Source organism: Choloepus didactylus, chromosome 16 (assembly GCF_015220235.1).
Source record: "Choloepus didactylus isolate mChoDid1 chromosome 16, mChoDid1.pri, whole genome shotgun sequence".
Lineage (NCBI taxonomy): Eukaryota > Metazoa > Chordata > Mammalia > Pilosa > Megalonychidae > Choloepus > Choloepus didactylus.
The window spans coordinates 83444256-83457965 of NC_051322.1; the positions used below are offsets into that span (position 1 = coordinate 83444256).

Here is a 13710-nt window from a genome sequence, read left to right on the forward strand (position 1 = left end):
ATTTCTTACTCAACATTTAAAATACATATACTATTTATAATTCTAACATTTTAAAAACAGATACCATTTTTAATTCTCTATTTTCTCTGAATTTTACAAATAACTGACAAATAGAGAATTGCTTGACATGTGGCTTGTCAGAATTTACTTTGGGCACTGCCTGTTCAAAATCCGGCACAAGGAAATGAAGGATGGTAAAGGTGTGAGAAACTAACTCAGTGATTTCTCTCAGCTAATTCTCCTCATTGGTATATTAAAAATCTCTAGCTTTTATTATTTTCAAAATATTTATTCTTTAGAAACAATTGGCTTTAGTTTTTGAGGATGATATATATTATGTTTTTATGCCCTATTATCACTCACACATCCCTGGGTTTGGGAAATAAATTAAAAGTAGGATATCAATTATCTTCAAAGGGTACCAGCTTTAAAATCTCAATAATATTCAAATTTAGCATTATGTTTGCCTATGTGTTGTCCTATAATTACATATACTCATTCATCTTCTTTTAAATTAAGTTTTAATAATAATGGAATATAGTTGATTTTATATTCTAATATCTCTAAAATATCCTCTCTTTTTGATTCTGTATATCAAATGGAAATGACTATAGACATTCCTGCCAGATTATTCCCCTGCTGATTCCCATTTTAGTAGGTCTTTCTCAAGATGGAAAAAATATATTATTTAAGCTTCAGTATTCAACCAAAATTCTCTATTTGGCTTCAGTTACATTCTTTCGGCTTTGAAGGCTAGTAACTTTCTTTGTCAATATCATTGATAGTCCTTAACATTTGTGTGATGGATGATTATGGCTTAACAGAGATTGTCACCTAGTTTAATCAGCATGAGAATTTCAGTAGGGAAAAATGGCAGAAGCATAAGTAAGACATGGCATTGTGGTTCCTAGTTAGCATCTGCATAATAATTTCTTCTATAGGAAATAGTCCTAGATGTAATGTGCATGAAAACAATATGTATGAATGAGATATGGAAATTGTAACATTCTTTAAACATATAAACCTATATTTACTGCAAAATGAAAGCCAATAACAAGCTATGATTGTGAAAGATATTAATTTCATTAACAAAAATTACTAAACACTTTAAAAACCTATTAAATATGAAAATATTTTGAGTGCAATTAAGAGAAAATTAACTAGTTAATAATGATAAAAACAAAATAATGTATATCAGACTACATCATGATACTTATCTTTCCAGAGATATTTGTTGAATAGCATTCATAACATCACATTATACTTTAAGTTTGTATTACTTTCAGTTATTAAATTACATATAAGTCTGAGTATTTAAATGAAATGTTCTGTCAGAGTATACTTAATTTTATGATGGTAAATTAAATGCAGAATATCTTTTTTCTCACATCAACAGAGATCATCGAGTATGTACAACCAAAAATGGCATTATCATTCAATGTACACTTGAAGAAGTGTAAAGACTATGAAGAAAGAATAAAATGTTGGGAAAAATACTCTCACAATAGCTTCCCTTCTTCCTAATCTAAGTTGACAAAGAAGCTGTCTAGATGCTAATTGGGCTAATTGAGTTGATTTGCCTTCTGTGATAGTAAATACATGAATAGGTACTGATAAAGTTATCATAATTAAAAAACATTTTTCAAGTTATATTTAGGATACTATTAGCTCTTGCTCAAACACTATTCCAAAGATGGCAATATTCATCTTTGACCTTGACTTCTGCCAAATACAGATTTTGACATGGAAAACATCTATGAATTACTGGAAATAAAACAATATTGATCTTCTGAAATATTGACATTTGTCATACTGTAATTTTTTATTTTAAAAGATTGAAGTTCATAAATTTCTGGCTTTGAAATTATGATTTTTAATATAAATGTCACTATTCAAATTTAACTACCTACAAAAATGTTTTGCTTTTTATCCAATAACTTGAATAAATTTTTTCTTTATCCATTTTTTAATTTTTCCAATACTTTGAATAAAAAGTATATAAGACAATGCTTTAAACACTTATTGAAAGAATATTCAGAACTAACATTTTTGTCAAGTCCAGTTGTATATTGAATTTATAAAATATTCTAGTAATTTAGTAAAATATTAAATATCTTAAAGTGTTGTTGAATGAAATTTATTTTATAGTAATCATGATTATATTGACCAGCTTTTTTCTTATTTTGAGTAATCACAGTGTTTTATATTGTTGACTCTTGTCTATGGGATCATAAGGAATTTCATGTTAATTATAAGTGTTAATGATTTCCAAATATTTTGTTGAGATTTGTTAAAAATGATTTCTCAATGTGTAAGTCCATATTTTGCATTGCTGAGCTTGGAACATAAGGGACTATATGCCATATGTTAAAAATTATTTTAAAAGCTAAAAAAGTTGACCTAATTAAAGAAATGATTGGCCATAAAGACTTGGAAAGAACTATGTGGTACTTAAATACTTGCAAACAGATTGTTGCTTAAGTAAAAAATCTAATGAAATCACTGGAATCTATTGGCATGCCCTATGTTCACATATAGCAGTGCTATGTACATGTTAAAATTTGGATCTGTAATTTGATGACTCACAAAATTAAGAAGTCATCATTGGCAATCAGATGTGGCTAGGCAGTTTAAACATGAATGGGGATCACTTTTATCATATGAAGAAAACATCCACAACCATTTGAAGTTGAAAATTCAATATGAAAGTTATATAAAAAATATACAAATCTGAAGAAAAAATAACTGAACCTTATGAGTGATCTACAAGAAACTGCCAAGCATATTGCATAGCATTTGAAGAAAATATAAAGTCTTTATACAAAGTACTTATTAATTACAAGAGGAAACAGTAAGTTTACAGTTTAGTAACCTGGCAGACAACATCTTAAAACGGTAGTCAAAGTTAACAGCACAAATAGGGGAACAAATTGGCATCAAGGTGCTCCTTATTTGGTGAATTTCTGTCCAAATGATAAAACAAGAGCTGATTTTATATTCTAAAATACTGTAACAGTGTTACACTCATTTCATAGGAATTTTAGAGGAACAGATGAGGTACTCTCCATAAAGAACAAAGCTAAGTAATAAAGAAATTGAAGCTTAATGAGAAAGATTAGAAAATGATATCAGTGAAGGAAAACATGATAATAAAATTCAAGGAAAAGGAAAGTGAGGAAAATTATCAAAAGAAACTAAATCATAACAACATTCCTCAGAAAGTAGGAAAAGAGTTAAAAAAAAACACCCAGTGAAAACTGAAGCCTTATGTTATAAACAGACCCAAAACTAGTATACTATAGCACATTTTTGTGAAATTACAAATATTCATAAATAGAAAGCCTTTTATGAGATCATTCAGCAACAGGGAGAATAAAAGGAAAATACTAATAATGGCAAATTTTATTGGGATGAGCCCCAAACACAGGTACCTGTGTTGGGGGAAGGAAAGGTGGGGGGGGGTGTATGTATTCCAAGGAAAATCAATTTCCAACTTACTTTCTTCACAAAATCAAAGCAGCTGAGTGGGTAGAACTGCCACATAGCTATATAGGCTTGCTTGCTTTTTGCTTTGACCCTTCAATTTGGAACATTATTTTGTTGGTTGTAAAATAATAGGTTTAAAACTATATTCTTCTAGCTGCAGTGAGTTCCTTAGGCTCTCACCCTCAACTTTTGCCATCCAGTCCTGGGAGCCCAGTGGGTCTGGACTCCCGTCCTTGCTGGTGCAGGTGCAGGCATGTGGCTGTGGGAGGAGCAAGGGAGCCTACTGGGCCCCTTCTCCTTTCAGCTGGTACTGGTGCTGGTGGTGACATCCAGTCCCTTCAGTTTCTGCCTCCTCACCAGCAGTTTCTACATCCTGCTGCACTTCTTCAGCTTTGAGCCTGTGCCCTCCCACAGGTCCCTGCTGGTGCTCAAGCCCTGAGGTCACATCTCCCTCTATTGCCCAACATGGTGGTGGTCACAGCATACAGGAGAACACCCTGGCAGCTATTCAGCAGCTAAGAATGGAGCAACAGATGTGGAGCTGGACATTGAGTTTATGTTTGATGGAATTCTTGTCTTAATACATGACAGCACAATAGACAAGATGACTGATGGGAGTTGTCAGTTTTGTGATTTGACATCTGAACAAATTAGAAAACTTAATCCTGCAGCTAATCACAGGTTAAGGCTGCTGATGCTTTAAATAAAAGTTTATATGGGGTTTCCTCAACTATACAATAGTATCATCTGCTCTTTTTTGCAGAAGTTATCTATAAGATGAGGCAAACAGATCAGAATGTAGTAATGGCTTTAATTCATTGACATGGAGCCTCAGCCACACAGGAGATGGGACACCATGCTTTGTTTCTGGAAGCAGTCCCTGCTTGTCATAATTGACATTATGCTCAACTTGGAGCATGCATAATATCTTGTGGTACTTATATGTGGAATTTCAGCTTTCCTCATATAAAAAGATTTTTTATCCCCAGCCTACTGGAAGAAGTCATCAGCTAAAGGAATTCAAGTCATTTCTTGGACTGTCAATAACTTTGAAGAAAAAAGTTACTACAAATCCCAAGTTGGTTCCAGCTATATCACCAACAGCATGTTGCAAGACTGCACATCTCACTTCTAGACTGCTGCCCTGTGAAAGAAATGTGGGTTTAGAAACTACCTGCCAGCCTCATGCAAGGATATCAATGTAACCTGTTTGCTAGCCTACAAGTGAAATCACTGTCCTTCCCCCTACATGGGATCTGACAGCTAAGGGAGTGAATCTCCCTGGTAATGTGCAATATGACTCCCAGAGAGGAAACTAGGCCTAGAATCATGGGATGGAGAACATCTTCTTGACCAAAAGGGGGCTGTGAAAAGAAATGAAACAATCTTCAGTGACTGAAAGATTCCAAAAGGAGCTGAGAGCTCACTCTGGTGGGCACTCTTATGCACAATATAGACAACACTTTTTAGGTTCTAAGAATTGGAATAGCTAGCAGTAGATACCTGAAACTATCAAACTACAACCCAGAACTCATGAGTCTTGAAGATGATTGTATAAAAATGTAGCTGATGAGGGCTGACAATATGATTGGGAAAGCCATATGGACAACACTCTCCTTTGTCTAGTTTATGGATGGATGAATAGAAAAATGGGGGAAGGAAAAAGAACAAAAAACAAACAAAAAGGCACTCAGTGTTCTTTTTTAATTTAATTATTCTTTTTCACTTTAGTTTTTATTCTTATTATTTGTGTGTGGAGGTAATTAAAAAGTCAAAAATTAATTTGGGGGATGAATGCAAAACTATATAATGGTACTATAAACAATTGAATGTATGCTTTGTTTTGTATGACTGCATGGTATGTGAATATATCTCAATAAAATGAATTAAAAAAAAGTAAACAGTACATTTCCCAGGCTTTAAAAATATGTTTAACAAAATAAATCAAATGAAGTATAGGAACATTTGTAGAGAAAATTTAAAGATCTAAAGGGAAAAACAGAACTATTTTACAAAGAGTTCTGAATAAGGAATGCCAATGTCTGAAAACTACAAGAAAACACAGAAAGTGGAGGAAAGAATATCATAAATAAATATTGACAATATATTTTTAAGAAAATCTTATTCTTCCTTTTGAAATGTCATATGGAAAGGAATTTTTAAAATACTAAACAATTGATCATGATCATTCAGACATAAAAGATAAATAAATCTTAAAGAGAATATCATACCCAGGAAAATATGAATCTGGTAGGAGGATAAAAATGTCAGAAATATCAAGTATTCAGCTCCTGAATAAGCATTTCCTGAGGATACTATGCAAATGCAATTATTATTAGGGATCCATTTCAAAGACTCAAGAAAGGAAAAATTAACCTTATGGATGCAAATAAGGTATAGAAAGTAATATTGCAAATTTGAAGAAGAGGCTAGGAAGATTTGGAAGGTAGTTTGGTGGGAAAATGGATTTCAATATAGTAGAATAGAACATATTCAAAAAATTAGGGTTTTCTTAGATAAATTAGCAATTTTTTTAAGATTCTATAAAATATGAGTGATATTAAAGTACTATATTTCATGAGCAAACTGTATTTGTCTAAGAAGTATAAATGGTTTAACATTAGGCAGTTAAATATATTAATATTTTATAACATCCTAACTTATATGATGTTATATATGATATGATTATGCCTTGTTTGCAGAAGAGATATCTATCTCAATCAAATACTTATTCATTATGAATACTGTTACCAAAGATTCAGAAGGAAAATTCTTACTCAGTAGAAAAGCAACTATTAAAATGTCAATTTCCTAGTTCAAATATCATAGAACTTATTATAGGCATCATGGAAGCATCCCTTTGAAGGGAATCAGACAGAGAAGACAACGTTTGTCATGCAACATAGTGAGGTAATAATAGACAATGAAATATGTAAGAATCTAACTTTTTTTAAAAATGCATTAGCAGCAGATTAAATATAAAAGTGATCAATAAGTAAAATAGAATCAATTTTTAAAAAATTACCTAAAATCTTTAAGAAGAAAATTGACAGCAAAAAAAGTGAACAAATACCTATAAATAGTACAAATTCACATAAAATGGAATTTAAAGAAGCAATTGAATATAGAATGCAATATATGTATGTAGCTGTGTTATAAAAGATGTTAATGTGAAAAACAAAAATTTCATGGAGAGATATTAAAGAACTAAATAAATGAGAGTTTGTCCACATTTATTGATTGGATGACTCAGTATCATAAAATTGTCAAGTATATTAACTTATAAAATGACAATGGTATAAAAATCCTAGCATATATTTTTCTTTAGAGTTTGACAAATTGTCCACAAATATTCATAGATATCCCAACCAAACTAAGCTTCTCAAAGGAAAGGAAAGTAGAAGGGTTTTCCTAACACTTATTAAGTCTTGCTATAAAATAATAGTAATTAAACATTATGGTATGGGAGCAGAAGTATACAAGCAATGTGACAGAAAAGACAATAAATTTTGAAGATTCAACAATTACAAAGGCCATGCTGCACTGCTTTGAAATGGCAAGCATAATTCAGTGAATTGGGTGAAATTATTTGAAAACTGAAATTGTATTCATATTTTTGAACCTATACAAACAAACTGAAAGCAAATTGAAGAATAAAATGTGACAAACAATAGCATAATATTTGGGAAAATATATTCTGAACTTAAAGAGGGGAAAGAATTTCTTAAATAGAGGAGAAGATGAAGGGGAAAATGGTATATAAATTCACACAATGGAAATGTGTTTGTGAATTTGATTACACTAAGATGAAGAATTTCTCTTTATAGGGTCAACCATAAATCATGAAAATGCAATCCAAAAAGCAAGGAAAAACAAATATAACTCATAATACTTTAAAACAGGACTTTCATAGAAGGAGAAGTACAAATACTTCATTTATCCAAGACAGTATGATTCTCACCATTATCATTGAATGAAAATAAAAAGTATAATAATAATGAGGTACTGCCACAAATGCAGTAAATTGGAAAAAGTAAAACTGGAAACACCAATTGTAGATGAGGACATGGAACAAAGGAAATACTTATATATTAATGTTTTGTGTATATAACTTGGTATACCTTCTTTGCAATTCTGATATTGTTTCAGTCAGCTACAACCATGTTATGCTGCCATAACAAAAAAAAAAAATCCCTTAAGAATTTGTATTGAGTCACACAATTTATTTTCAACTTGTGCCATATATCCCTTTTTTATTGGCTATGGCTTTACTCCACACCACACAAATTCTATGCCCAGGCTGTTGTAGCAGCATGAGAACCAATAATATCTCATTTAAAGATATTGCAATGATATGCACATATATTAACTCCGAAATCCCTAATTCTTTCTTTTCCTCACAATTCATAGGCAAAAAACCACCACATGACACTATTGGCTATAATGAATTGTGACAATATTGACCTATCTTAGCAGGGGCACTGCATCTCAGAAGGGGTATCCCATATATTGAACTGTGGTCCAAAATCAGCTCAATTTATTAATTTACCAAAACATGTGCTATGACCATGAGTTTACAATCAGAAAAGTAGTTAACTGTATAGTGGAATAAAATTTCTTGAATCCAGAAGGGAAAGAGCAAACTTATTGGATTCTCAGGTGTTCACATCAGCACAAAACTATGTTTTTAACTTGAAGTGTGATTTGAAATATAATGTATTCTTCCTTAAAATTAAATATATATATATATTTATATAGCCACAGTAGCCTTCAAAATACAGATTAAATTTAGTGGTAAACTCCATTCCACAAAATCAACAATTCATTAATACTTATCATTCTCTTTACATTAATATTTTTCATTCTTTTGAGGTTACTGTCAAAATATTGAATATTTGTCCCTAATTTCTGAAATATGCTGATTCTAATTTAATCAGTATTCATTGCCTCTGAGGAGTCAAGCTCCTGATAAAGTTCCATGTGTTTATTCATTCCTGACCATAGACAATTACAAGAATTTACATGACTGGCCACATAAAGGAAAACTGACTTCCCATTATCAAAATTGGTTCACAGCTGGAGCTCTGTAGTCTCAGATAGGAATTGCAGACAGGACTCAAGTATCCCCAGCCAATAATGGTGTTGTGCATATACAATTACTAGCCCAAGTACCTCCATAAGGAGTACGCTATATCAGTGACCCATAGTGGAGGCCTTCCTCAGGCTCCTCTTCTAATATCTCCTTATTGCAAGGAGGTGTTAGAGACCTTGAGGATACTTTCTCCACTCTAAGTACTCAGTATTTAAACTCTTGACCATTGACTCCAAAAGAGTGCAGGAACATTTTTATCAGTGCTCCCTCAGTGGTGAGATTACACCGTGTCTGTGCTGATTCATCTGACACTCTGCTGGTGGTACTGTTCCACAGGGAAAAGGAACAGTTGTGAGTCGGTATCTTTCTTCAGGTTACCCTCTAACTTACACTATCTTAGTAAATTGTTAAAGACTACACTCTTTTACTTTCATTTTTTCTTTGAATCTTTTTCCAGCTACCTTTGATGTCTGGAAGCTTAGCTTAGTTCTTGATAACAGTGACAAAGGAATCAGAGTAGAAAATTAAGCATAATACCATGCTGGAAAAGCAGAATGCCCATAGATCCTGTGGAGTACACATAGGAGGTACTAACATAGGCTGCAAGGCATTCTGGAGGGATACTAGTAAATCATTATCAAGAATTTGAGGTTCTCATAGGGCACTTCACCAATGGATGCTACCTGAATTCAATGATCACTGTCAAAGTGTGGTGGATCATATGGAGGCATATTTCCAGCCAGCCAATGGGTGTGGAGAAATGCTAGTAGAGGCCGTGGGACATTCTTGGAAAGAACAAGTGCATGGTGCATATAAGCATTGTGGTTCAGAATGGGTCACTGGACAGTATCTTTAGGCCCAGACCACCTGGTAGAGCTTGATCACTGGGCCAGATTAACAAGCTACATGAGTGATTTGAAATAGTTTAGTGGACGAATTCCATAGTCATTACCCAAGGCCCTCCAATAATGGGACTACTGAAGGTCAGTGGTATTCATGATCAGAGCAACCCTAAGCAGGTACTTTAGATACCGGTCACAGGTGACTATGATTCTGACCACCCCTGTCAGCAAGATACAGGGAAAGAGATGATGGTGTCAGGTTTTGTGGTGAAGGCTTCCATCAATGGGACCTTTGAAAAACCTCAATTATTGGTGGGCCTCTTCAGGCCTCTACCAACCTACATTTTATGGACCCACTTATAAATGTATTATTGGTAATAAGGTACTTGCTGAAGGTGGGGGTAAATAAATATTTTTAGACCACCCAGCTGCAGTGACCAGGCCACTGACAAGACTCTAACTTGCATGTTAAATGAGATCTCCTACAGGAAGAAGATATGTGGATGAATATAAATTCTCCTCTTTAATAAGATTTTGGTTACTCATGTGGACATTCAAAAGAAAGTTTCCTACACTGACAAGCAGAACATAACTGACAGAAAGACCATGCCTCTTGGCCAAATGTGGAGAATGAATTTTTCTCCACCCCAGAACAAGTGGATGTATGACCTATTGCCTCCTGGAACCATGAGAGGATGGTCCATGGGATTCAGACATGGTCCTGAAGTGTTCCTGCATTCATGGAGTGCTGGATGCCTCAGAATATACAGAACAGTTTGAAAAACCTGACCCACCTGCCAGACCCTGAACAAGTTTAAAATACTTCTCAGCTTTCCCACCCAATGAACCAGGTTATTCTGAGACATTCTGAGCAGGTAGACCATATTGGGCCTCTTATTCCAGGGTCATACTGGATCCTGACTACATTTGCCACTTTCTTCAGGTTTGGGTTTTGTCATTACTGTATGCTTCACTAATTCAAACCATGTTATCCAGGCCCTGAAGACCATATTTATTTCCTCTTTTGTTTGGTAAACATACTGCACTGAAAACAGGTGCAGGATTATGATCCAAACTACCCATCACTGACCCAATCAGGGATATAAATAATCTACAATCTATATCACCACAAGCCTCATGCATAGTGTCTTCATTGACAATTAAAAGGTAGACTTAAGTGGCTGCTGCATGTGGACAAGAAAACACAAGTCCAGTTTACACATCTCAGGTGATCTGACCTCTATCACAATGCAGCAATTCCCTGAAAGAGCATTTCTCATCTTCACATATGTTGGATCAGAATGTCTTTCCCCTTCATTTAACTGTACAATTTTCTTTACAGTTATTGACAACTTGGTATCTATGGAGGGAGGTCCTTTCAGGGCCTTTCATATCATCCAGTACTTCATATAAAAGTGACATGGATGATACATTACAATACATATTAAGTGGAAAGGTGTGGGAAATTATGGAAACCTATGGTAAAATTATTTTAAGTATTCAGGGTTTGTGCTTAGCTCTTTTAAAACATGATTTATGTTTCTGATTTAGTTATCTCAAAATGATTTTCTGTAAAGTGGTTTTTGTGCCTTTGCATTCAACTTTTGCATAAAAATATCTAGAAAAGACTATGAAATGTTTACATAATATTTATAAATGTAAAATCTTCTTGAAATTGTGGGCCTCTGATAATCCTAAAACAAGGACTATGTTAAATGACTGGGATTAGACTGGGAACTAATGGCAGAAGGCCCTACAGTGAGATATAATAATGGGAGCCAAGTTAGATTCCATTAATATATATCCTGCTTGGGGTTCCCTAACATTATTAAAACATTATTTCCAGGACTAACTCTTCATGTGCCTCTGAGATTGGACTTCTAATGCATACCCTAAATATCACAAAACTGTCCTAGTGCTGGAAGACATTCATGTCAGCTTCAACTTACTGGCCAGTGATGAACTGTACATAAATTAATGCCAGGTCACCTTAATACCAAAGCCAGATTATATACCTTTTTATAAAAAATCAAATAAAAATAAGGCAGAATAAAAATAAAATCAAAGGAGAAGAAAAATCACAGAACTCTATTCCTCATGAATTCAGTTGCAAAAATCATCATTTACTTGCAAACTAAATCTAATGAAAATTAAAAGAATTATACAAAATGATCAAATTGGATTTAATCCATTATAGCAGCCTGCTACAAAATAAGAAAATCAAAGAATATCATAAATAACACTAATAGAATGAAGAAAAAAAAACATACTCATCTCAAATAATGCAGAAAAGGCATTTGATTAAATTCAGAAAACTTTCCTAATAAAAACTGCCAGAAATTTACTAATAGAAGGAAAAAGTCATATTAAGATAAAAGGCATATATGGAAAACTGACAATTAACATCATACACCATGGTGAAAGACTGAAATCTTTCCCTCTAATGTCAAGAACAAGACAAGGAAGCCTAATGTCACCTCTCTTATTAAACACTGCTTTGGAAGTACTAGCTAGGGCAGTAAAACAACAAAAAGAAATTAAAGTCCCTCCATTGAAAAAGAAGAGGTAAAACTCTCACTATTGGCAAATGATATAATCCTACTCATTGACATTCCTGAAAATCTCACAAGAAAAGATATTAGACTTAATAAAGAAATTCAGCAAAATAATGGGGTAAAGTTCAACATGGAAGAATCAGTAAATATAACTTAAATCAGTAAATAGAATGCCAAAGAGGAATTATTTTAAAAATCCATTTAAATAGAAATTAAAAGAATGAGACATCCAGCAATAAATGCAAGAATGATGTTAACTTCATACAAGTAGAAAACAAAAACTAGCATGAAATATATAAATGAGGATCTAAATAAAAGGAAGGATCCAATAGATTCTAAACAGAAATGGAAAAGCAAATCACCAATTCACATGAAAGTGGAAGGGGCGACTATTAGGCAAAACTAACCTTAAATCTGGAGGCTTCATACTTACTGATTTTTCATTAACTTTGTTTATCAAAAAATAAAAAAATCCAGACAAAATAAAACAAAGGAATAGAAAAAACAAATATCCTGAGATAACATTCACAGCTTCCAATATGCTCCTGCCATACCACAAGAAAATTAACAAACAATAGCCATTCCTGAACATTCTCATATCAAGATTACCTGAATATCTTAACAGTTCTTATTAGATTATCATCCCCCCTTCACTAACTGCTATCTCTAGGTACCCTATATTCTAAAATAAGATTTCATATTACTGGTAATATAAAATGTCTCTCCCTTTGTATCTGACTTATTTCATTCAACATTATGTCCACAAGATTCATCCACATTTTCATATGCTTCATGACCTCATTCCTTCTCACTGCTGCATACTATTCCATTGTACGTATGTACCACAATTTTTAATCCACTCATTTGATGCAGGGCATTTAGGTTGTTTCCATCTGTTGGCAATTGTGAACAGTGCCACTATGAACATCAGGGTGCAAATATCTTCTCACGTCACTGCTATCAAGTCCTCTGTAGAAATACTGAGAAGTGAAATTGCTGTATCATAGGGTAACTCAATATTGAGTTTTTTAAGGAACCACTACACTGTCTTCCAGAGTAGCTGAACCATTATACAGTCCCACCAGCAATGAATAAGAGTTCCAATTTCTCCACATCCTATCCAGCATTTGTAGTTTCCTGTTTGTTTCATGGCAGCCATTCTAATTGGTGTGAGATGATACCTCATTGTGGTCTTGATTTGCATCTTATGAATATTTAGTGAAGATGAACATTTTTCATGTGTTTCTTAGCCATCTGTATTTCCTCTTTGGAAAATGTCTTTTCATTTCTTTTTATCATTTTATAATTGGGCTGCTTATACTATTTTCATTGAGTTGTAAGATTTCTTTATATATGGAAGATATCACTCTCTTATCAGATAAATGGTTTCCAAATATTTTCTCCCTTTGTGTTGGCTGTCTCTTTAATTTTTGACAAATTACTTTGAGGTACAGAAGCTTTTAATTCTGAGGAATTCCCATTTATCTCTTTTATTTCTTTCATTGTTTGTGCTTTAGGTGTAAGTTCTAAGAAGCAACCTAATACTAGGTCTTGAAGAGGTTTCCCTACATTTTCTTCAAGTTTTATGGTGCAGTCTCTCATATTGAGGTCTTTGATCCATGCTGAATTATTTTTTGTATAGGGTGTGAGTTGGGGGTCTTCTTTCATTTTTTTAGATATAGATAGCCAATACTCCTAGCCCCATTTGTTGAAGAGGCTGTTATATCCCAATCCA

At 33.4% G+C, this 13710-nt stretch overlaps 1 pseudogene; it reads left to right on the top strand.

The window, feature by feature from the left end:
• Positions 1-3739: 3739 nt before the first annotated feature.
• LOC119511836 lies at positions 3740-4621 on the top strand (annotated as a pseudogene).
• Positions 4622-13710: the final 9089 nt, after the last annotated feature.